This window comes from Somniosus microcephalus, chromosome 1, assembly GCF_052327205.1.
Source record: "Somniosus microcephalus isolate GS21.2 chromosome 1, FLI_Smic_1.0, whole genome shotgun sequence".
In the NCBI taxonomy this organism is placed as follows: domain Eukaryota; kingdom Metazoa; phylum Chordata; class Chondrichthyes; order Squaliformes; family Somniosidae; genus Somniosus; species Somniosus microcephalus.
The window spans coordinates 216,443,143-216,465,258 of record NC_140987.1 but is presented as its reverse complement, the minus strand read 5'-3'; positions in this window follow the sequence as shown (position 1 = coordinate 216,465,258).

The following is a 22,116-nucleotide window of genomic DNA, read 5'->3' as shown; positions in this document are numbered from 1 at the left end:
CTTTTAGAGTGTAATCGGGCCGAAGACATTCAATTTACTTCGCAGCCTCGTGCAGCCAGATAAGCCAGGAACTAAAACATATAAGCAACTAGTGGAAATTCTTGGAGCACATTTTTCACCAAAACTTCTGGTTATTGCTGAGAGATTTAGATTTCACAAACGGAATCAAGAGGAGGGGGAATCAGTGACGATGTTTATTGCTGCTTTAAAAATGTTATCAGAACACTGCGAGTTCAAGGAGGTGCTGAAGGACACCATTAGAGACAGACTCGTGTGTGGTCTGCAAAATGCAGCCACACAGAAGCGCCTTCTTACTGAGGACAACCTTACTCTTGAAAAGGCCATTGAAGTTAGTGTCTCCATGGAGATGGCGGAAAAGGAGGCTCACCAGTTGAGTTCAACAGGGAGAGTTCACAAGGTGTCGTCTGAGCCTAAAGGTGCGCGGAACGGCACATGTTACCGTTGTGGGAAAAAGGGCCATCACGCTAATGACTGCTGGTGTACGGAGCTGGAATGCCAAAATTGTGGCAAAAAGGGTCACATTGAACGTGCCTGTAGAGGTAAAAAAAGAACAGACAGAGCTGGGAAGCATGGAAGCAAAATGTCTGTATTTGGACAAGAGAGGAAAAAGAGTGTTCATTCAGTGCAGTATGATGGAACAAGCAAAACAGAGGGGAGCGACACCTCTGAGGAGGAAGAGGTGCACATACTGACGGTTGCAGGTGATTCAAATGGCTACTGGGTATCACCACTGGTGGAGGGACAATCAGTGCGGATGGAGGTGGACACAGGTGCGGCTGTGTCCCTTGTTTCAGACACTGTCTACAACAAAATGCTAAAGCATCTTACCCTTCAGCCAACAAACATTGTGCTAAAGACGTATACCGGCGAACCTGTGGCCATGAGAGGCGTCATTGAGGTGACAGTTAAATTGAACGGACAGACTGCAAAACTGCCACTATATGAGGTAAAGGGAAATTACCCATCGCTACTGGGACGTGCGTGGCTAGAGAAAATCACGCTGGACTGGCCTGCAGTCCGCATGATGTCAAAAGGGGAGTCAGGTCTGACTGCAGTGTTAAACAAACATGCAGAACTCTTCAATGGGGAACTTGGGAGCATGAAAAAGATCAGCGTGAGACTGGACATTAAACCTGACAGCAAGCCGAAGTTTCACAAAGCCCGACCTGTACCCTATGCAATTAGGCCAAAAGTTGAGGCTAACTTGGAGGCCTTAGTCGAGAATGGAGTCCTGGAGCCTGTGAGCGTGAGCAAATGGGCCACACCCATTGTTCCTGTCCTGAAAAAGGATGGATCTGTTCGAATCTGCGGGGATTTTAAAGTGACTATTAACCCGGTGCTGTCTGCGGAACAGTACCCTCTTCCCCTCATTGATGATCTTTTTACGGGCCTGGCCGGAGGGCAAAAGTTCAGCAAAATAGACTTATGCCAGGCTTATCTACAAATGCATGTCGATGACAAATCAAAGGAGCTGCTGACAATTGTGACACACAAGGGGCTATACAGGTACTGCCGCCTTCCATTTGGAATTACGTCGGCCCCTGCTCTATTCCAAAGGGCAATGGATCAGATTTTGAGTGGACTGCCAGGAGTCCAGTGCTACCTGGACGACATCCTTGTCACTGGGACAAATGAGGAGGATCATCTTCTAAACTTGGATGCGACACTACAACGACTGAAAGAGTACGGACTCAGAGTTCATAAAGACAAATGTGAATTCTTTCAGTCTTCAGTTGAGTACCTGGGGCATGTGATTGACGCTACTGGCCTGCATAAGGCGCCGTCAAAGGTCAAGGCGATCGTGGAGGCCCCAGCACCCCAGAATGTGAGCCAGTTACGTTCATTTCTGGGGCTACTTAACTACTATGGGAAGTTTATTCCAGACTTAGCAACATTGCTGAAGCTGTTACATCAGTTGCTATGTCAAGGCAAAACATGGAAATGGACTGAACTGTGCAACGAAGCTTTCGCCCAAGCAAAGAAAGCATTGCTGAAATCGGAGGTCTTGACACACTTCGACCCAAAGCGACCCGTGCAGCTAGCATGTGATGCATCACCATATGGTGTGGGAGCAGTCATATCCCACATCATGCCTTCGGGTGAAGAGAAACCTATCACCTTCGCATCACGCACCTTGAACAAGGCTGAGAGTAACTATGCGCAGATTGAGCGCGAGGCCTTGGGAATCGTTTTTGGAATTCGAAAATTTCATCAGTACCTGTTTGGGAGAAGGTTCACACTCCTGACGGACCACAGTCCATTGACTTCAATCTTCGGGCCCCACACCGGAATTCCGTCTCTCGCTGCAAGCAGGATGCAAAGGTGGGCTTTACTGTTGTCAGGACACACATACAACATCAAATATCGCAAATCAGACTTGCACGGCAACGCAGACAGTCTCTCGAGGCTACCCTTGCCTGTTACTCCCCCAGAGCCTCGTCAGATAGACATCTTCTACTTTAGACAAGTGGAGGGAGCACCTGTCACTGCAGTTCAGGTGCGAAGGTACACCCGCAACGATCCAGTCCTGTCTGAGGTAATGGACGATGTCATTCGAGGGAGAGCTATAGGAGATTCTCCTAGTTTGAAACCTTACGTTTCAAAAAGAAATGAGCTCTCCGTCCAGGCAGGTTGTCTTCTTTGGGGACGCCATGTCATCATTCCACCACCTCTGAGGGAACCTATACTGCAACAACTTCATACAGGCCACAGTGGGATGGTTCGGATGAAGGAAATGGCAAGAAGCTACTCCTGGTGGCCAAGTCTCGATGGGAATATTGAGGAGAAAGCCAAAACATGTTCCCCATGTAAAAGGGTCCGGAATGTTCCACAGCTGGCAACCCTACACCCCTGGGATTGGCCTGCAGAAGTGTGGCAGCGAGTACATGTGGACTTTGCCGGTCCTTTCGAAGAGAAGATGTTTATGGTGGTTGTAGACGCTTGTAGCAAGTGGCCGGAGGTCGCTGTGATGAGGTCTACCATGGCAGAAAAAACAATTGAGAAACTTGGTGAGATGTTCAGCCGTTATGGCTCACCGGAACAACTCGTAAGTGACAACGGTCCACAATTTGTATCACAGGAGTTTGCAACCTTCCTGCATGTGAATGGTGTCCAACACATCAGGTCTGCGCCCTATCATCCCTTTACTAACGGCCAGGCAGAAAGGTTCGTGCAAACTTTGAAGCACGCCTTGAAGGCATCGCAAGGTCAGGGCTCAATCCACCAACGTCTGAACAGCTTCCTGTTGTCCTACAGGAACGAGCCGCATGCCACAACCAAAACTTCCCCCGCTTCGCTCATGTTGAAGAGGCAGTTGCGGACAAGTTTTGACTTACTCAAACCTCCAAGGGCAGAGCAGGTTGTCCATCGTCAACAACAAGCTCAAGTTGAAAAGAGAGAGAAAAGAGCCAAGGAGAGACGGTTTCATCCGGGAGAGCACGTCCTAGCTCGAAACTACAACACTGGACCGAAATGGGTTCCTGCTACGGTGATCGCGCAGACGGGCCCTGTGTCTTACACGGTTGAGACTGCTGAGGACGTCGTCTGGAGAAGACACACAGATCAACTGTTGCTAGGAGCAGAGACAGCCACAGAGGCTCCAGCGGCTGGTTGGCCTGAACTGTTTCCGGATGATACCGCAAACCAGCATCCTTTGCCACAGTGTTCTTCTCCAACACAGGAAGTCAAAGAGACTGTTCCACCTGTGCAAACTCCTGACTTTCGACTGACACAGGCACCTTCTCCATCCAGGCCTGTGTCAATGCCTACTGCTGTGGAAGCCAGCGATGACCGCCGGTATCCTGTCAGAGAGCGGCGGCCTCCAAGACGCTTGGATCTGTAGGCTTAGTGACTTACCCACAAGACTGGGGCAGAATAAACCCCAGGATAAAGTCAGGGGTTGAGGCAGTCTACCTCTACCCTAGGTTCGTTGAGTGCATTGAAAGTAACTTAACTGTTGAGGAATAATGTGGACCTTCCATTTAAGAGGGGAGGAAATGTTATGTATTTTATGTTCTCCTCCCACCTGTGGTGGCGCTGTCACAGGAGATAAATGGTTGGGTGTTCTCTGTTAAGTTTAGCTCTCTTTGTTCGGAACTTGCCAGAACTTCCTTTCCTTCCAATAAAGCACTTCATGTTTGAATCTCTGAGTTCTGAGTCCTAAATTGTGTCTAGGTAGAAAGGTACCGACACAACATGGCATCTATCCGACAATGTGGAAAACTGCCCAGGTATGTCCTGTCCACAAAAAGCAGGACAAATCCAACCAGGCCAATTACCGCCCCATCAGTCTACTCTCAAACAAGGGGTCATCGACAGTGTTATCAAGTGGCACTTACTCACCAATAACCTGCTCACTGATGCCCAGTTTGGGTTCCGCCAAGACCACTTGGCTCCCGACCTCATTATAGCCGTGGTCCAAACATGGACAAAGGAGCTGAGTTCCAGAGGTGAGGTGAGAGTGACTGCCCTTGACATCACGGCAGTATTTGAACGAGTCTGACATCAAGGAGCCCTAGTAAAACTGAAGTCAATGGGAATCAGGGGGAAAATGCTCCACTGGCTGGAGTCATACCTAGCACAAAGGAAGATGGTTGTGGTGGTTGAACGTCAATCATCACAGCCCCAGGACATCGCTGCAGGAGGTCCTCAGGGCAGTGTCCTAGACCCAACCATCTTCAGTTGTTTCATCAATGACCATCCCTCCAACATGACGTCAGAAATGGGGATGTTTGCTGATGACTGCACAGTGTTCAGCGCCATTTGCAACTCCACAGATGAAGAAGCAGTCCATGCCCGCATGCAACAAGACCTGGACGACGTTCAGGCTTGGGCTGATAAGTGGCAGGTAACATTCGCGCCACAGAAGTGCCAGGCAATGATCATCTCCAACAAGCGAGAGTCTAACCACCTCCCCTTGACATTCAATGGCATTACCATTGCCGAATTCCCCACTATCAACATCCTGGGGGTCACCATTAACCAGAAACTTAACTGGACCAGCCACATAAATACTGTGGCAACAAGAGCAGGGCAGAGGCTAGGTATTCTGTGGCGAGTGTCTCACCTCCTGACTCCCCAAAGCCTTTCCGCCATCTACAAGGCACAAGTAAGGAGTGTGATGGAATACTCTCCACTTGCCTGGATGAATGCAGCTCCAACAACACTCAAGAAGCTCGACACCATCCAGGACAAAGCAGCCCACTTGATTGGTACCCCATCTACCACCTTAAACATTCACACCCTCCACCACTGGCGTACTGTGGCTGCAGTGTGTACCATCTACAAGATGCACTGCAGCAACTCGCCAAGGCTTCTTTGGCAGCGCCTCCCAAACCCGCGACCTCTTCCACCTTGAAGGACAAGGGCAGCAGGTGCATGGGAACACCACCACCTCCAAGTTCCCCTCCAAGTCACACACCATCCTGACTTAGAAGTATATCGCCGATCCTTCATTGTTGCTGGGTCAAAATCCTGGAACTTCCTACCTAACAGCACTGTGGGAGTACCTTCACCACACGGACTGCAGCGGTTCAAGAAGGCGGCTCACCACCACCTTCTCAAGGCCAACTAGGGATGGGCAATAAATGCTGGCATTGCCAGCGATGCCCACATCCCATAAACGAATAAAAAAAAAACTCATCTCGGGAATCAAGTGTGAGTCGTCTCTGAATTGTCAATCTACACTGGGCTATGTTTGAATAAAATAGCAACTCATGATTTCTTACCAAATCTCATGATTTTTAAAAGTTTGTCTCATGATTTATGAGACGGTGGGGCTGCATTACTGGTAACATTATAATGTGAACAGATTTTTGTTGCTTTTTTTCTCCTCCAGTTTTCTCTCCTGATGCTACTGATTCGTGGTAGACTACAGTTCCGTTGGCACCAACTACCTTCCCTTAATTTTGCCCAAGAGTGGGGCGCATTGTAGTCACATCCAATCCTATCTTCACTGGACACCTACACGCACACAAACCTTCCAGGGAGGAATAATAATTAGAATAGTGATTTTTGTTCACACTATTTGAGGGTGCAGAAACTAATTACAGCTCCCCGACACTGCCCAGGCTGAAGTCAGCTGACTCAGCACAGGATGAGAATTGCGCTTAAAATAAGAACATAAGAATTAGGAGCAGGAGTAGGCCATATGGCCCCTCGAGCCTGCCCTGCCATTCAATATGATCATGGCTGATCTTCAACCTCAACTCCACTTTCCTGCCCTATCTCCATATTCCTTGATTCCCCTAGAGTTCAAAAATCTATCTATCACAGCCTTGAATATACTCAACAATTCAGTATCCACAGCCCTTTAGGGTAGAGAATTCCAAAGATTCACAATCCTCTGAGTGAAGAAATTCCTCCTCATCTCAGTTTTAAATAGCCCACCCCTTATCCTAAGACTACGCCCCCTAGTTCTAGACTCTCCAAACAGGGGAGATAATGGCTGGAATTTTGTTCGGGAAGGTGGGATGGGGGCGGGGCATGGTCTGAGGCAGGCGGGAAACCTGGGAGTCCAGGTTCTCCTATTTTACCAGCAGGGCCTAATTTGAATGCGAGGCCTCGGATTCCCATAAGCAGCCAGCGAGCTTGAGAGGCTGGCTGGCTGTGGGCAGGTGGGCTTCAGTTGTGAGGGGTCGGTCCTGGGGAGGGATCACGGGAGAGGGGTCGGGGATCGGGAGGGGGGTCGGGATCGGAGGGAGGGGGTCAGGATCAGCAGGAGGGAGGTCAGCGATCAGGAGTGTGGTCAAGATCGGCGGGAGGGGGGTTGGCGATCGGGAGGTGAGGTCGAGATCGGCGGGAATGGGGTCGGTGATCAGGAGTGGGGTTGGTGATTGGGAGGGGGGTCAGTGATTGGGAGGGGAGGTCGGTGCTCGGGCGGGGGTTTCGGTTCTCAGGAGGGGGGTTGGCGATCGGGAGCGGGGTTGGCGATGGGGAGTGGGGATCGTGGTGGGGGGATCAGGGAGGATCGGTGATCACGGGGAGAGGTCGGGATCACGGGGGGTTGGTTGGGGATCGCGGGGGGGATCGAGGATCGTGGGGGTGGGGGTCAGCAGGGATCGGGGGGGAGGTGGAGGATCGGCAGGGGGGCCGGAGGATCAGGGCCGGCCTCATCATCATCTTGGAGGGGGGGGAAGGCCTAGAAATGCAATTGGAGGCCTCGTGGGGGGGGTCTCCGATCGCAGTGGGTGGGTATGGTCGGGACCCTGGACCCAGGAGGTAGGTATAAAGGCACTTGTAATGTATATACCCTTAAGGGTGGAACTATCTTTTACAGCTCATGTATACTGCAGTACCGGCAGTGACCACACCTGTGTATAGCACTGAGTAGTAATCTGTACAGATCAGTTCCAATGTGAGCCACGTTGAGTAAACACCTGTTGTGCCGTTCTCCTGCAGTCTGTGTCTTATTATACACAGACACAACATTGGCGATGAGGCAAGTTCGAACCTACCTGCAACTCTGCATCACCTCCCGGGGATTCGTTTCTGGAGATCAGTGGATTGCAGGTCAAGGCCAGAGACTCGGGCGTCGACCACAGGCAACCGCCCAGTCATCCAGCAGAGACTCGAGAATTGCGGGGGAGGCTGTCGAGAGCCAAGCTTGGCTTTCCAGTCGAGGTAGTCCAGCGAAACGGGCTGGCAACAAGTAGTGCGCAGACCCTTCCCGTACAGCGGCGGGCTAGAGCCCGACCGAGCGGCACAGCAAAGGGCCGAGCAGTGTCGACGGGGGAGAGAGAGAGAGAGGGCAGAGCGCACAGGGCGCAGCCGGTGTTCAGGGGCCGAGCAGCGTCGAAGAGAGGGAGAGAGAGACGCGCAGAAACCCGCAAGGCGCCGCCATTGCCACAAGGACCGCTGAGAGTGGCGTTGGCAGCAGCGCAGGAGAAGTGCGCGAAACCTACAAGGCGCCGCCATTGCCACGAGAACCGCCGGGAGCTGCGTTGGCAGCAGCAGGGGAGGAAGGAAAGCGTGGGAGACACCATTTTAAGCCATTGGGAGACGCCATTTTAAACCACACCCAAAATGCCGAAGAGTGGCAGTATCACCATGTTTGACAATGAAGTTGAAGATTGGACTACATATGTCGAACGAATAGAGGTATACTGCAAGGCAAATGAGTGTCAGATGACAAGAAAGCGTCGGTATTGTTAAATTTAATGGGTGCAAAGACGTATGGTTTATTATGAAATCTAGTAACCCCAACGAAGCCAATGGAAAAGAGTTTTGAAGACATAGTAACGATACTACAGGAACATTTAAAACCCACACCGCTGCTGATAGCAGAAAGATTCAAGTTTCACAAACGGAACCAGCATAAGGATGAAAGCAATGCTGATTATTTAACAGAACTGCGCAAACTATCGAAACACTGCCAGTTTGGAGCGGGACTGGCAGATACCTTAAGGGACAAGTTTGTGTGTGGGCTTCAAAGTGAAGGAACCCAGAAATGGCTTTTATCTGAAAAGGACCTTACGCTGGAAAAGGCTTTCAGCATTGCGGTATCATATGAAGCAGCAGCACGGGGCGCTGCAGAGATACAACAGAGACCGCAAGAATATGGCACAAATGAAATGTCATATAGAACAGAGAAGTGCTATCGGTGCGGCAGAACAACACACGACCAGAATGATTGCTGGTTCAAAGACAAAGTGTGCAGACAGTGTGGAAAAGTAGGACACATAGCATGAGTCTGCAGGTCGGGAAAGAAAACCAGCAATAAGAAACCTACCAAAGAAAATTACAAGAAGGTACATAAGATGACGGAGAATAGTTCAGACGAACAAAAGAGTGATAACAACTCCGAAAGCAGGGAACTGAGTTGTCTGAAACTACATAATGTGATCACAACAGAGGATCACCGAACCATTTGGGTCATTCTCAAGATAGCAGGAGTCCAGGTAAAGATGGAATTGGACACAGGATCAGCCCTAACAGTCATAAACCGACGGGACTATGAGCGGCTATTCTCACACATACCCTTGAGAGACACAAAAATTATTTTGAAGACGTACACGGGGCTAAAAGTCTACCCCAAAGGAAAAATAAGGGTGACCGTTACATATAACGGTAAGGAAACACCAAAACTAGACCTGTATGTATTGCAAGATGGAGGACCACCATTACTGGGACGTGAATGGATCCGGAAAATACAACTGGATTGGCATTCCATACAGGCACTGACTGTGGCTGACAAAAAGGATGACGATGTCACACCTGGGCGACTGTCAAAGATCCTAACTGACGCGAAAGAAGTGTTCCAGCAAGGACTCGGAACACTTAAAGGCATGACAGCGACGATTAAAATTGAAGAAAACGCAAGCCCAAAATGTTTTAAGGCCAGACCGGTACCTTATGCGATCCGCCCAGCCGTCGAAGCAGAGCTGGAGAGTCTGGAACGTCGTCCCTGTGATGAAAAAGTCGTTGAGCAGCATGCCTGGGGAACCAAGGAAGGTTCGCATCTGTGGGGACTTTAAGGTAACAGTGAACCCGGTCCTTCACACCGTACAATATCCACTTCCGCGGATTGAAGATATTTTCGCCTCGCTATCTGGAGGGAAACGCTTCACTAAGATTGATCTGGCCCAGGTGTATCTGCAAATGGAGGTAGAAGATGCATCAAAAAAATACCTCACAATCAACACCCATACAGGTCTCTACCAATACAACCGGCTGGTATTCGGGGTAGCATCAGCTCCGGCTCTTTGGCAGAGGGCAATGGAACAAGTCCTGCAAGGGATCCCAGGGACCCAGTGTTATTTGGACGACATCCTGGTCACGGGTGAAAATGACAGTGATCACCTTGCCAACCTGGAGCAGGTGCTCACTAGATTGCAGGAATATGGACTCCGAGCTAACCGCCCCAAATGCGAGTTTTTTAGAAAACAGATCTCGTATTGTGGCCACGTTATCGATAAAGAGGGGTTACATAAGTCCCCAGAGAAGATTGAGGCAGTAGTCAAGGCTCCAGCACCGGAAAATGTGTCACAACTGAGGTAGTTCCTCGGGCTGGTAAACTACTACCATAAGTTCTTGCCAAATTTGTCTACAATACTACACCCACTGAATACCCTACTGCAAACTGGAGTGCCATGGAAGTGGAGCGACGAATGTAGACGAGCTTTCCAGAAGAGCAAAACACTAATCACATCGAAAGAGGTATTGGCCCATTACAACCCGGCATTACCAATTCGGTTGGCATGTGATGCGTCACCCTACGGCATTGGAGCGGTGCTGTCGCACAAATTCTCGGACGGCTCAGAGAGGCCAATAGCCTTTGCGTCACGATCACTAACCTCAGCCGAGCGTAACTACGCCCAAATTGACAGGGAGGCCCTCAGCCTTGTGTGGGGAGTGAAAAAGTTCAATCACTATATCCACGGGCAGAAATTCACCTTGCTGACTGATCACCAGCCTCTTGTCTCCATTTTTAATCCGAAGAAGGGCGTTCCGGTGATGACTGCGCAACGACTACAAAGATGGTCACTTTTTCTAGGGGCGCACCACTATGAGTTGAATATAAGGGCACGAAACAGCATGGAAATGCTGATGGGCTATCACGCCTGCCACTACCTACTACGGAGGAAGCACCAGCAGCGGATCCTGTCAAAATATTCCATTTGACTATAGTTGAATACCTACCGGTAACTAACGCTTGTATCGAAAAGGAAACCCGAAATGACCCGACACTGTCTCGGGTATATGATTTGACGGTGAAGGGATGGCCAGCACATGGCGACTCACTGTTGCCAGCATTCTCGACAAGGAGAGAACAGCTGTCAGTGTGCCGGGGGACCTTGATGTGTGGATCCCGAGTGGTAATTCCACCCAAGTTAAGGGATAGAGTGCTCAATGAGCTTCATGAGGGTCATCTGGGAGGGGTAAAAATGAAAAGCCTAGCCAGGGCTTATGTGTGGTGGCCGGGAATCGATAAACAAATCGAGGACCTGACCAAGAGCTGCTCAGGATGCCAGAAAGTCCAAAATGCATCACAACAGGCCCCTCTACACCCATGGGAGTGGTCCTCATCTCCATGGCAACGGGTGCATATTGATTTTGCTGGTCCATTCATGGACTCAATGTTTTTAATAGCCGTGGATGCGCACTTGAAATGGCCTGAGGTCATCAAAATATCCTCCACCACCACGGAGAAAACTATTGCAGTCCTACGGACCATTTTTGCCAGGAATGGCTTGCCAGAACAGATTTGCTCCGACAACGGACCACAGTTTGTGTCCGAAGAGTTCCGGAGGTTCTTGAAAAAGGATGGGGTAAGGCATTACACATCCGCCCCGTATCATCCAGCCACAAATGGATTGGCTGAGAGGTTCGTACAAACCTTTAAGAAGGCAATAAAGGCTATGTACAATGACAGCGTTCCGCTGCAGCACAAGGTGGACAATTTCCTGTTTGCCTACCGGAATGCGACACATGCAGTCACCAACCAGTCCCCAGCCATGATGTTCTTTAACCGAAGGTTAAGATCTCGCCTGGATTTGCTCAGACCAAACGTACAAAGAGATGTTGAGAGTAAGCAATTCCAGCACATCTATGAGAAGCCAACAAGGAGCTTCAATGTAGGGCAACCAGTCTTGGCCCGCGACTACCGAACAGAAAAATGGCAGCCAGGAATGATATGCACACGGGAGGGCCCACTAATGTACACAGTGGACGTTGGGGAGAGCATCATGAGACGCCATGCTGACCAGATCCTAGAGTCACAGGAACAAGTCAACCCCATGCCTCGCCCATACGTACCTGGTGATGAACCCGACGTACAGGTCGCATCTACCCCAGAAACAGTAGCATCGGAAGCTGATGAACCAACCGACGACAGGGGGCCAGAATCGCCTCCGCACCAAGAGCAAGACACTCGGGAAAGGCGCTATCCAGAAAGGATCAGGAAGCCTCCCCAAAGACTGAATATATAAATAGACTATTTTCAGCTAATGTTGCATGTTAAAAGTGTTAATTGTAATTAGTTTGATATTTAATTGTTAAATGAGTGTTATGGTACTGTTAATCTAAAAGGGGAGGAATTGTAATGTATATACCTTTAAGGGGGGAACTATCTTTTACAGCTCATGTATACTGCAGTACCAGCAGTGACCACACCTGTATATAGCACTGAGTAGTAATCTGTACAGATCAGTTCCAACGTGAGCCACGTTGAGTAAACACCTAATGTACCATTCTCCTGCAGTCTGTGTCTTATTATACACAGACACAACAGCACTTACCTCCTGGATGCAGCAGCCCCCGCCTTTGTTTAACTGTCGGGTTTCATGAATTGTGTCAAACCCATCCCTATGCAGTTAAAAACAAAATGGAGGGGAAGATAGAGGCTTCCAGCCTCATTACAATATTTAAATTGACGTTGCGCCCCCTGGCAGTGGGTTGGCTGCCCGTCCACGTCCCGCCTCCCGGAAAACCGGAAGTGGACGGGTTGGAGGTGGGATCAGGTCGGGATTCACATTTTTAACAATTTAATTGCCCCACACCCCAAACCCACCCATTTTTTGATGGACAAATTCCGGCCACCCTCTCAGCATCTACCCGGTGAATCCTCCTCAGAATCTTAAATGTTTCAATGAGATCACCTCTCATTCTTCTAAACTCCAGAGAGATAAGGCCCAGTTTACTCAATCTCTCCTCATAGGACAACCGTCGCATCCCAGGAATCAATCTACTGAACCTTCGTTACACCTTCCTCAGATAAGGAGACCAAAACTGTGCTCCAGGTGTGGTCTCACCAAGGCCCTGTACAATTGTAGCAAGACTTCCTTACTCTTGTACTCCAACCCCCAGCAATAAAGGCCAACATGCCATTTGCCTTCCTAAGTGCTTGCTGTACCTGCCTGCTAACTCTTTGTGTTTCCTGTACAAGGACAGCTAACTCTCTTTGCCGCCAACATTTAATAGTTTCTCACCATTTAAAAAATATTCTGTTTTTCTATTCTTCCTACTAAAGTGATTAACCTCACATTTCCTCACATTATACTCCATCTGCCACCTTCTTGCCCACTCACTTAACCGGTCTATATCCCTTTGCAGGTTCTTTGTGTCCTCCTTACAGCTTACTTTCCCACCTAGCTTTGTATGGTTAGCAAATTTGGATACTTAACACTCGGTCCCTTCATCTAAGTCATTAATATAAATTGTAAATAGCTGAGGCCCAAGCACTGATCCTTGTAGCACCCCACTAGCTACAGCCTGCCAACATGCAAATGACCCATTTATCCCTACTCTCTGTTTTCTGTCCGTTAACCAATCCTCTATCCATGCTAATATATTACCTCCAACCTCATGAGCCCTTATCTTGCACAACAACCTTTTATGTGGCACCTTATTGAATGCCTTTTGGAAATCCAAATAAACTACACCCACTGGTTATCCTTTATCTACTCTCTTAGTTACATCTTCAAAAAACTCTAATAAATTTGTTAAACACGATTTCCCTTTCATAAAACCATGTTGACTCTGCCTAATAATATTATGATTTTCTAAATGCCCTGTTACTACTCCCTTAATAATAGATTCCAAAATTTTCCTGACAACTGATGTCAGGCTAACTGGCCTGTCGTTCCCTATTTTCTCTCTCCCTCCTTTCTTGAATAACGGGGTTACGTTTGCTGCCTTCCAATCCGTTGGGACCGTTCTAGAATTTGGGGAATTTTAGAAGATCACAACCAATGCATCCACTTTCTCTGCAGCCACCTCTTTTAGAACCCTAGGATATAGGCCATCAAGTCCAGGGGATTTGTTGGCTTTTATTCCCATTAGTTTCTTAAGTACTTTTTCTCTACTGATCTTAATTACTCTAAATTTCTCACTCTCATTTGCCCTTTGGTTCCCCACTATTTTTGGTATGCTTTTTGTGACTTCTACTGTGAAGACAGATACAAAATATTTGTTAAAGTCTCTGCCATTTCCTTATTCCCCCTTATAATTTCTCCTGTCTCAACCTCTAAGGGACCAACACTTACTTTTGCTACTACTTTTCTTTTTACATACTTGTAGAAGTTCTTACAATCTGTTTTTATATTTCTTGCCAGTCTAAGCCTATATTCTATTTTCTCCCTTTTTATCAATTTTTTGGTCATCCTTTGCTGGTTTTAAAGCTCTGCCAATCCCCAGGCTTACTATTATTCTTTGCAACATTATAAGCCTCTTCTTTTAATCTAATACTATCCTTAACTTTTTTAGTTATTTTATTTTAAGGCTCTAGTTTCAGATTTAAGTATTTCACTCTCAAACCAAATGTGAAATTCTATTATATTATGATCATTCTTCCCCAGAGGATCCTTTACTGTGTGATTACGAATTAACCCTGTCTTACATCCTGATGGCTTACATCCTAGGGTCTTGAGGGAAGTGGCGGTAGGGATTGTGGATGCATTGGTAATAATTTTCCAAAACTCCCTGGATTCGGCAAAGGTCCCGGCAGACTGGAAAACTGCTAATGTAACACCCTTATTTAAAAAGGGCAGTAGACAGAAGGCTGGAAACTATAGACCAGTTAGCCTAACATCTGTGGTAGGTAAAATTTTGGAGTCCATTATTAAGGAGACAGTAATAGGACATTTGGATAATCATAATTTAATAGGACAAAGTCAGCATGGTTTTATGAAGGGGAAGTCATGTTTGACAAATTTGCTGGAGTTCTTTGAGGAAGTAACATATAGGGTGGATAAAGGGGAACCAGTGGACGTAGTGTATTTAGACTTCCAAAAGGCATTTGACAAGGTGCCACACAAAAGATTATTGCTCAAGATAAAAAATCACAGGATTGGGGGTAATATTCTGGCATGGATAGAGGATTGGCTATCTAACAGAAGGCAGAGAGTTGGGATAAATGGTTCATTCTCAGACTGGCAATCAGTAACTAGTGGTGTTCCGCAGGGGTCAGTGCTGGGTCCCCAACTCTTTACAATCTATATTAACGATTTGGAGGAGGGGACCGAGTGTAACATATCAAAGTTTGCAGATGATACTAAGATGGGAGGGAAAGTAGTGAGTGAGGAGGACATAAAAAACCTGCAAGGGGACATAGACAGGCTAAGTAAGTGGGCAGAGATTTGGCAGATGGAATACAATACTGGAAAGTGTGAGGTTATGCACTTTGGCAGGAAAAATCATAGAGCAAGTTATTATCTTAATGGCAAGAAACTGGAAAGTACTGAAGTACAAAGGGATCTGGGGGTCCTGGTGCACGAAACTCAAAAGGTTAGTATGCAGGTGCAGCAAGTGATTAAGAAGGCCAATGGAATGTTGGCTTTCATTGCTAGGGGGATAGAATATAAAAATAGGGAGGCATTGCTTCAGTTGTACAAGGTATTGGTGAGACCGCACCTAGAATACTGCGTACAGTTTTGGTGTCCATACTTAAGAAAGGACATACTTGCTCTCGAGTCAGTACAAAGAAGGTTCACTCGGTTAATCCCGGGGATGAGGGGATGGACATATGAGGAGAGGTTGAGTAGATAGGGACTCTACTCATTGGAGTTCAGAAGAATGAGAGGCGACCTTATTGAAACATATAAGATTGTGAAGGGGTTGGATCGGGTGGATGCGGGGAGGATGTTCCCGATGATGGGTGAAACTAGAACTAGGGGGCATAGTCTTAGAATAAGGGGCTGCTCTTTCAAAACTGAGATGAGGAGGAACTACTTCACTCAGAGGGTGGTAGGTCCATGGAATATGCTGCCCCAAAAAGCTGTAGAAGCTACATCATTACATAAATTTAAAACAGAAATAGACAGTTTCCTAGAAGTAAAGGGAATTAAGGGTTACGGGGAGCGGGCAGGAATTTGGACATGAGTCTAGGTTCGGATCGGTCATGGCCCTGTGGGTAGCGGAGCGGGCCCAGGGGCCGTGTAGCCTGATCCTGCTCCTATTTCGTGTGTCTAATTCTGTTAGATTCAGGAGATGGTTCTGTGATAGTAGATTGGCGGTTAGGATCAGATCAGCCATGATCTTATTGAATGGCAGTGCAGGCTCGAGGGGCCGATTGGCCTACTCCTGCTCCTATTTCTTATGTTCTTATGTTCTTATGTCTCATTACACAATAGAAGATCTAACATAGCCTGTTACCTGGTTGGTTCCACAATGTATTGTTCTAGGAAACTATCTCGAATGTATTCCATGATCTTATCCTCCAGACTACCTTTGCCAATTTGATTTGCCCAGTCTATATGAAGATTCCAGTCCCCCACAATTATTGCATTACCTTTGTTACAAGCTCCCATTATTTGTTGATTAATATTCTGTCCAACGGTCAGTGCGGCATCGGCAGCGGGTGGAGGCGGAACTGAGCGGCAGAGCGACTACAAGAAGCCCCAGAGGCTCAGGTAGGCCCCAGTGCGGCATCGGCAGCGGGTGGAGGCGGAGCTGAGCGGCAGAGCGACTACAAGAAGCCCCAGAGGCTCAGGTAGGCCCCAGTGCGGCATCGGCAGAGGGTGGAGGCAGAGCTGAGCGGCAGAGCGACTACAAGAGGCCCCAGAGGCTCAGGTAGGCCCCAGTGCGGCATCGGCAGCGGGTGGAGGCGGAGCTGAGCGGCAGAGCGACTACAAGAGGCCCCAGAGTCTCAGGTAGGCCCCAGTGCGGCATCGGCAGCGGGTGGAGGCGGAGCTGAGCGGCAGAGCGACTACAAGAGGCCCCAAAGGCTCAGGTAGGATCCAGTGCGGCATCGGCAGTGGGTGGAGGTGGAGCTGAGCGGCAGAGCGACTACAAGAGGCCCCAGAGGCTCAGGTAGGCCCCAGTGCGGCATCGGCAGCGGGTGGAGGCGGAGCTGAGCGGCAGAGCGACTACAAGAGGCCCCAGAGGCTCAGGTAGGCCCCAGTGCGGCATCGGCAGCGGGTGGAGGCGGAGCTGAGCGGCAGAGCGACTACAAGAGGCCCCAGAGGCTCAGGTAGGTATACCAATCTCTAATCTCAGGCAAGGAGAGAGGTAAAAAGTATTCAAGTGTGACGTCACCACAAAGCGGGTAAGTGATTGGTTGGTAAGTATTTCTCCCTTTTTAAGCTTAAATCTCCTTGGTTTATAGTTTCTAAGGTGTGATATTCACCATCTAGAATCAAGGCAGAGGGTATTTAAGATTAATATTAATAAATTTAATTAATTACATAGAATGGGAGATCAGGCGATGTGTTGCTGCTGCAATATGTGGGAGCTGGTGGACACCATTGATGCTCACGGTGATCACATTTGCAGTAAGTGTTGGCTGCTCGAGGAATTCCGGCTCCGTGTTGAAGAGCTGGAGTCCGAGCTTCAAATACTGAGACACATCAGGGAGGGGGAGAGTTACCTGGACTCTGTGTATCAGGAGGTAGTCACACCAATTAGATTAATTAATTCAGATGTAGTCCATGGCCAGGGTCAGGATGGTGTGACTAGAAGTGAGGCAGGTACGGGGATCCAGGAGGTAGTGTTGGAGGAGCCGCAGCCCTTGCACTTGTCCAACAGGTTCGAGGCTCTTACTCCCTGTGAGGATGGGAACAGGGACTGCGGGGAGGATGAGCAACCTGGCCACAGCACCGTGGAGCGGGGGACCATTCAAGTGGGGGGAGTTAAAAGAAATGTTGTAGTGGTAGGGGATAGTATTGTTAGGGGGATAGATAGAGTTCTCTGCAGCCGAGAGCGAGAGTCCCGAAGGCTGTGTTGCCTGCCCGGTGCCATTTTTTGAGCATGAATGCTCAGAGCTCTGATGCACAGTGATGTGTGTGGGCAGTACTTCTTGTGCAGTATAAAGATGGCATCAGCTATGTGTGTTTTTGCTAGGGCTCACATTTTAAATAGTTCTAAAGAGTAAAGCTACAGTAACTTGTACAGCATCCTATTTTTAAAGAAGCAAGTGGATTGTAAACAATTCTCTGATCAGTAAAATCTGACATTTTCAAAGAAGTTGAGGTTCAAGTGCAGACCTTATTCTAGAAAAACTAATGAAGAACTTGTGTGTTAGTTCAGTAGTTAAAATGTTTAAGTAGTTTAGTGGTAATCTTTAAAAATTCAATATTCTTTAAACATATTTTATGTGAAAAAAATGAATTGAAATATACTGTTCTCCATGCACAGTTCAAAATTAAGTATATTGGTATAATATTGCACGACTTAGTACTCATTCAACAGCATATAAGTACCAACTCTATGCTGTTATGAATTTAATTTCCATTTATACTATAGCTATTCAAAGTGAACATATATATGTAATGAAATATGTCACATAATAACCTCACATCTCCCTTATTGAAATAAAAAGCATTATGAAGCAACACTAATTGACTTTACAATATTATAGATAAAAAGAAAAGTAGCGAATGCTTAAAGTATGTAATAAATATATAGAAAATGCAGGAAGTGAACAGCAGGTCAATCAACATCTCTGTTTACAAATGAACAGGTTATCATCCAAACAGGGAAATTACAGGACACTGTTCTGTTATCACAGTACCTAATCAAACCATTCAGTCTCCCCCAGACTTTGCTAAACAATAAGGCCTGAATATTAATACTTTGGCTGGTTGTGAGCTGGGGGGCTCGGAATCAGCCAGGAAATCCGGTGGAACGGGTTTCCCGCAGGCCTGACAAATTTAACGGCAGGGCCTGATTTGCATTTGCAACCTCAGTTTCCCACCCGCAGCCAGCCAGATTGAGAGGCTGGCAGGCTCCAGGCGGTTAGGCCTGTGACACTAGGCCGCAAAGAGGTGGGAGGGAGGGACCGAGTGGGGGCCGGATGCTGATCCGGGAAGGCTGGAGGAACCTGGAGAGGGTGGTGGAGGATGATCAGGGGCTGGAGAAGCCAGGGGTGTGTGGTGTGTCCGGAGGATGATTGGGGAGCTGGAGCATGATTGGAGGGCCAGAGGTGCATGAGGGAGATGAGGCAAATGACATCGGGGGGCCGGAGGAGCATCGGGGGAGGGGGGTGGAGGCAGGCGACATTGGGGAGCCGGAGGAGCATCGGCAGGGGGAGGAAGATGACATTGGGGGCCCAGAGACACGTTGGAGGGAGGGAGGCAGACAACAACAGGGGTGCCGGAGGAGCATCAGTCGGGAGAGGGGAGGCTGGGAAGACAATCAGAAGCTTGGCTGGTGGGGTGGGGGGGGGGGGCGGCGGGAGGGGATTTGGAGGGCTGGGGAGGAATCAGAGGTTTCATGAATGAAATCAGTATTTGTAGGGAAATGGTGTTAGGGAAATTGACGGGATTGAAGGCCGATAAATCCCCTGGGCCAGATAACATGCATCCTAGGGTACTTAAGGAAGTGGCCCCAGAAATAATAGATGCAATTGCTGGTCATCTTCCAAAATTCTATAGACTCTGGAACAGTTCCCATGGATTGGAGGGTAGCTAAGGTAACCCCACTATTTAAAAAAGGTGGTAGAGAAAAAATGGGGAATTATAGACCGGTAAGCCTGACATCGGTAGTGGGGAAAATGCTAGAATCCATTATAAAAGATGTAATAGCAGAGCACTTGGAAAACAGTGACAGGATCGGACAAAGTCAACATGGATTTACAAAAGGTAAATCATGCTTGACTAAACTACTGGAATTTTTTGAGGATGTAACTGGTAGAATAGATAAGGGAGAACCAGTGGATGTGGTGTATTTGGACTTTCAGAAGGCTTTCGATAAGGTCCCGCATAAGAGACTAGCGTGCAAAGTTAAAGCACCTGGGATTGGGGGTAAGGTACTGTCTTGGATAGGAAACTGGTTGGCAGACAGGAAGCAAAGAGTTGGAATAAACAGGTCTTTTTCCGAGTGGCAGGCAGTGACTAGTGGGGTACCGCAGGGATCGGTGCTAGGACCCCAGCTATTCACAATATATATTAATGATCTAGATGAGGGAACTAGATGTAATATCTCCAAGTTTTCAGATGACACAAAGCTGGGTGGGTGTGTGTGCTGTGAGGAGGATGCAGAGAAACTCCAGTACGATTTGGACAGGTTGGGCGGTTGGGCAGATGCATGGCAGATGCAGTATAATGTGGATAACTGCGAGGTTATCCACTTTGGTGGCAAGAACAGGAAGGCAGATTAATATCTGAATGGCAATAGATTGGGAGAAGGGGAAGTGCAACGAGACCTGGGTGTCCTTGTGCACCAGTCGCTGAAGGTAAGCATGCAGGTGCAGCAGGTGGTTAAGAAGGCAAATGGTATGCTGGCCTTCATAGCAAGAGGATTCGAGTACAGGAGCAAGGATGTCTTGCTGCAGTTGTACAGGGTCTTGGTGAGACCACATCTTGAGTATTGTGTGCAGTTCTAGTCGCCTTATCTGGGGAAGGATGTTCTTGCCATGGAAGGAGTGCAGCGAAGATTCACCAGACTGATACCTGGGATGGCAGGAATGACGTATGAGGAGAGATTGGGTCGATTGGGCGTATATTCGCTAGGGTTTAGAAGAATGAGAGGGGATCTCATTGAAACTTATAAAATTCTAACAGGACTAGACAGACTAGATGCAGGAAGGCTGTTCCTGATGGTGGGGGAGTCCAGAACCAGGGGTCACAGTCTAAGGATAAGGGGTAAGCCATTTAGGACTGAGATGAGGAGGAATTTCTTCACCCAGAGAGTGGTGAACCTGTGGAATTCTCTACCACAGAAGACAGTTGAGGCCAATTCATTAAATATATTCAAGAAGGAGTTAGATATATTTCTTAAGGCTAAGGTGATCAAGGGATATGGGGAGAAAGCAGGGACAGGGTACTGAATTTGGATGATCAGCCATGATCGCATTGAATGGAGGTGCAGGCTCGAGGGGCCAAATGGCCTACTCCTGCTCCTATCTTCTATGTTTCTATGTGGGGTGTTCTCCGATCGTGGGGCTAGGTTAGGCAGGGACGCTGGATCCAGGAGGTAAGTCTAAAACCATTTACCTTCTGGATCCAGCAGTCCTCGCCTTCCATTAGCTGGCAGGTTTCACGCGGCCTGCAAAACCCGACCAGCCACAGTTAAATTTAAAATGGTGGTTAATTCTGAGGCAGGCCAGCCTCATTCTAATATTTAAATGGGTGACCCGCCTCCTGGGAGCAGGTCGGCTGCCCGCCCCCCGTCCGCCTCCTTTAAAACCGGAAGTGGGCGGATTGGATGCAGGTTCTGGTCGGGATTCAGATTTACTTTTCCACCTGACCCCAACCCACCCATTTTGTTGGGTTAAAATTCCCCCTTAAGTCTTCATTCTGATATTGCATCTTAGTTCTTTGACAAGACAAAAACACAATAGACTGAATTGAAACAATGAAGCAAATCCACACAAAAAGAAGCATACCACAAAAACTGAGTTCTGATGAAGGGTTGTCTCTGAAACATGAACCAATCTTTCACTTTATCTCTAAGATACCAGCTGTAATTTCCAACTTTTTCCAGTTTTATTTTAGTTTTAAACATTGTTGTTTCGCTCAATATTCCCAATATACTTAATTGTATTACTGCACATTTGTAAGTGTATTGTTCCAAATGCATACTTTGAAAATATTTACAAATGCAACATTCTTAAGTATATTTTCCCCCTCACATTCTGAATGCACTAATTTGTGCTGGGCTAAGGTTCAAAAACCTCACCCAAGAGATAATTCTTCACGTGTGATCTAAGACAGTTAGTGCTCGCCAGTTCAGCCTCCTTTGCCCCCGATGCAAAATATATTTGCATTTAGCAGGCATACCTGTGGAGCCAGGATTTCCTCCTGTGGAATAGGGATCCACAATGCTCATTGCCTAATCGCAATCAATTACTTAACTTGCTGTTCGGAAAGGGGCTACTCAAAATGGATAATTTTTGAACAAAAAATCTCCGCTCTTTGCCCAGAACAGCTCACTCTGCCCCCTTCCCCTCTGAGACAGGTGCCTTAGGAAGGCTGTAAATGGCACAGGCACCAATCCCTTTTATGCAAATGACCACCATCTCCAGGATTTGAGACAGGTTAGGGTTGAGACATAGAAACATAGAAGATAGGAGCAGGAGTAGGCCATTCGGCCCTTCGAGCCTGCTCCGCCATTCAATGAGATCATGGCTGATCATCCAAATTCAGTACCCTGTCCCTGCCTTCTCCCCATATCCCTTGATCACTTTAGCCTTAAGAAATATATCCAACTCTTTCTTGAATA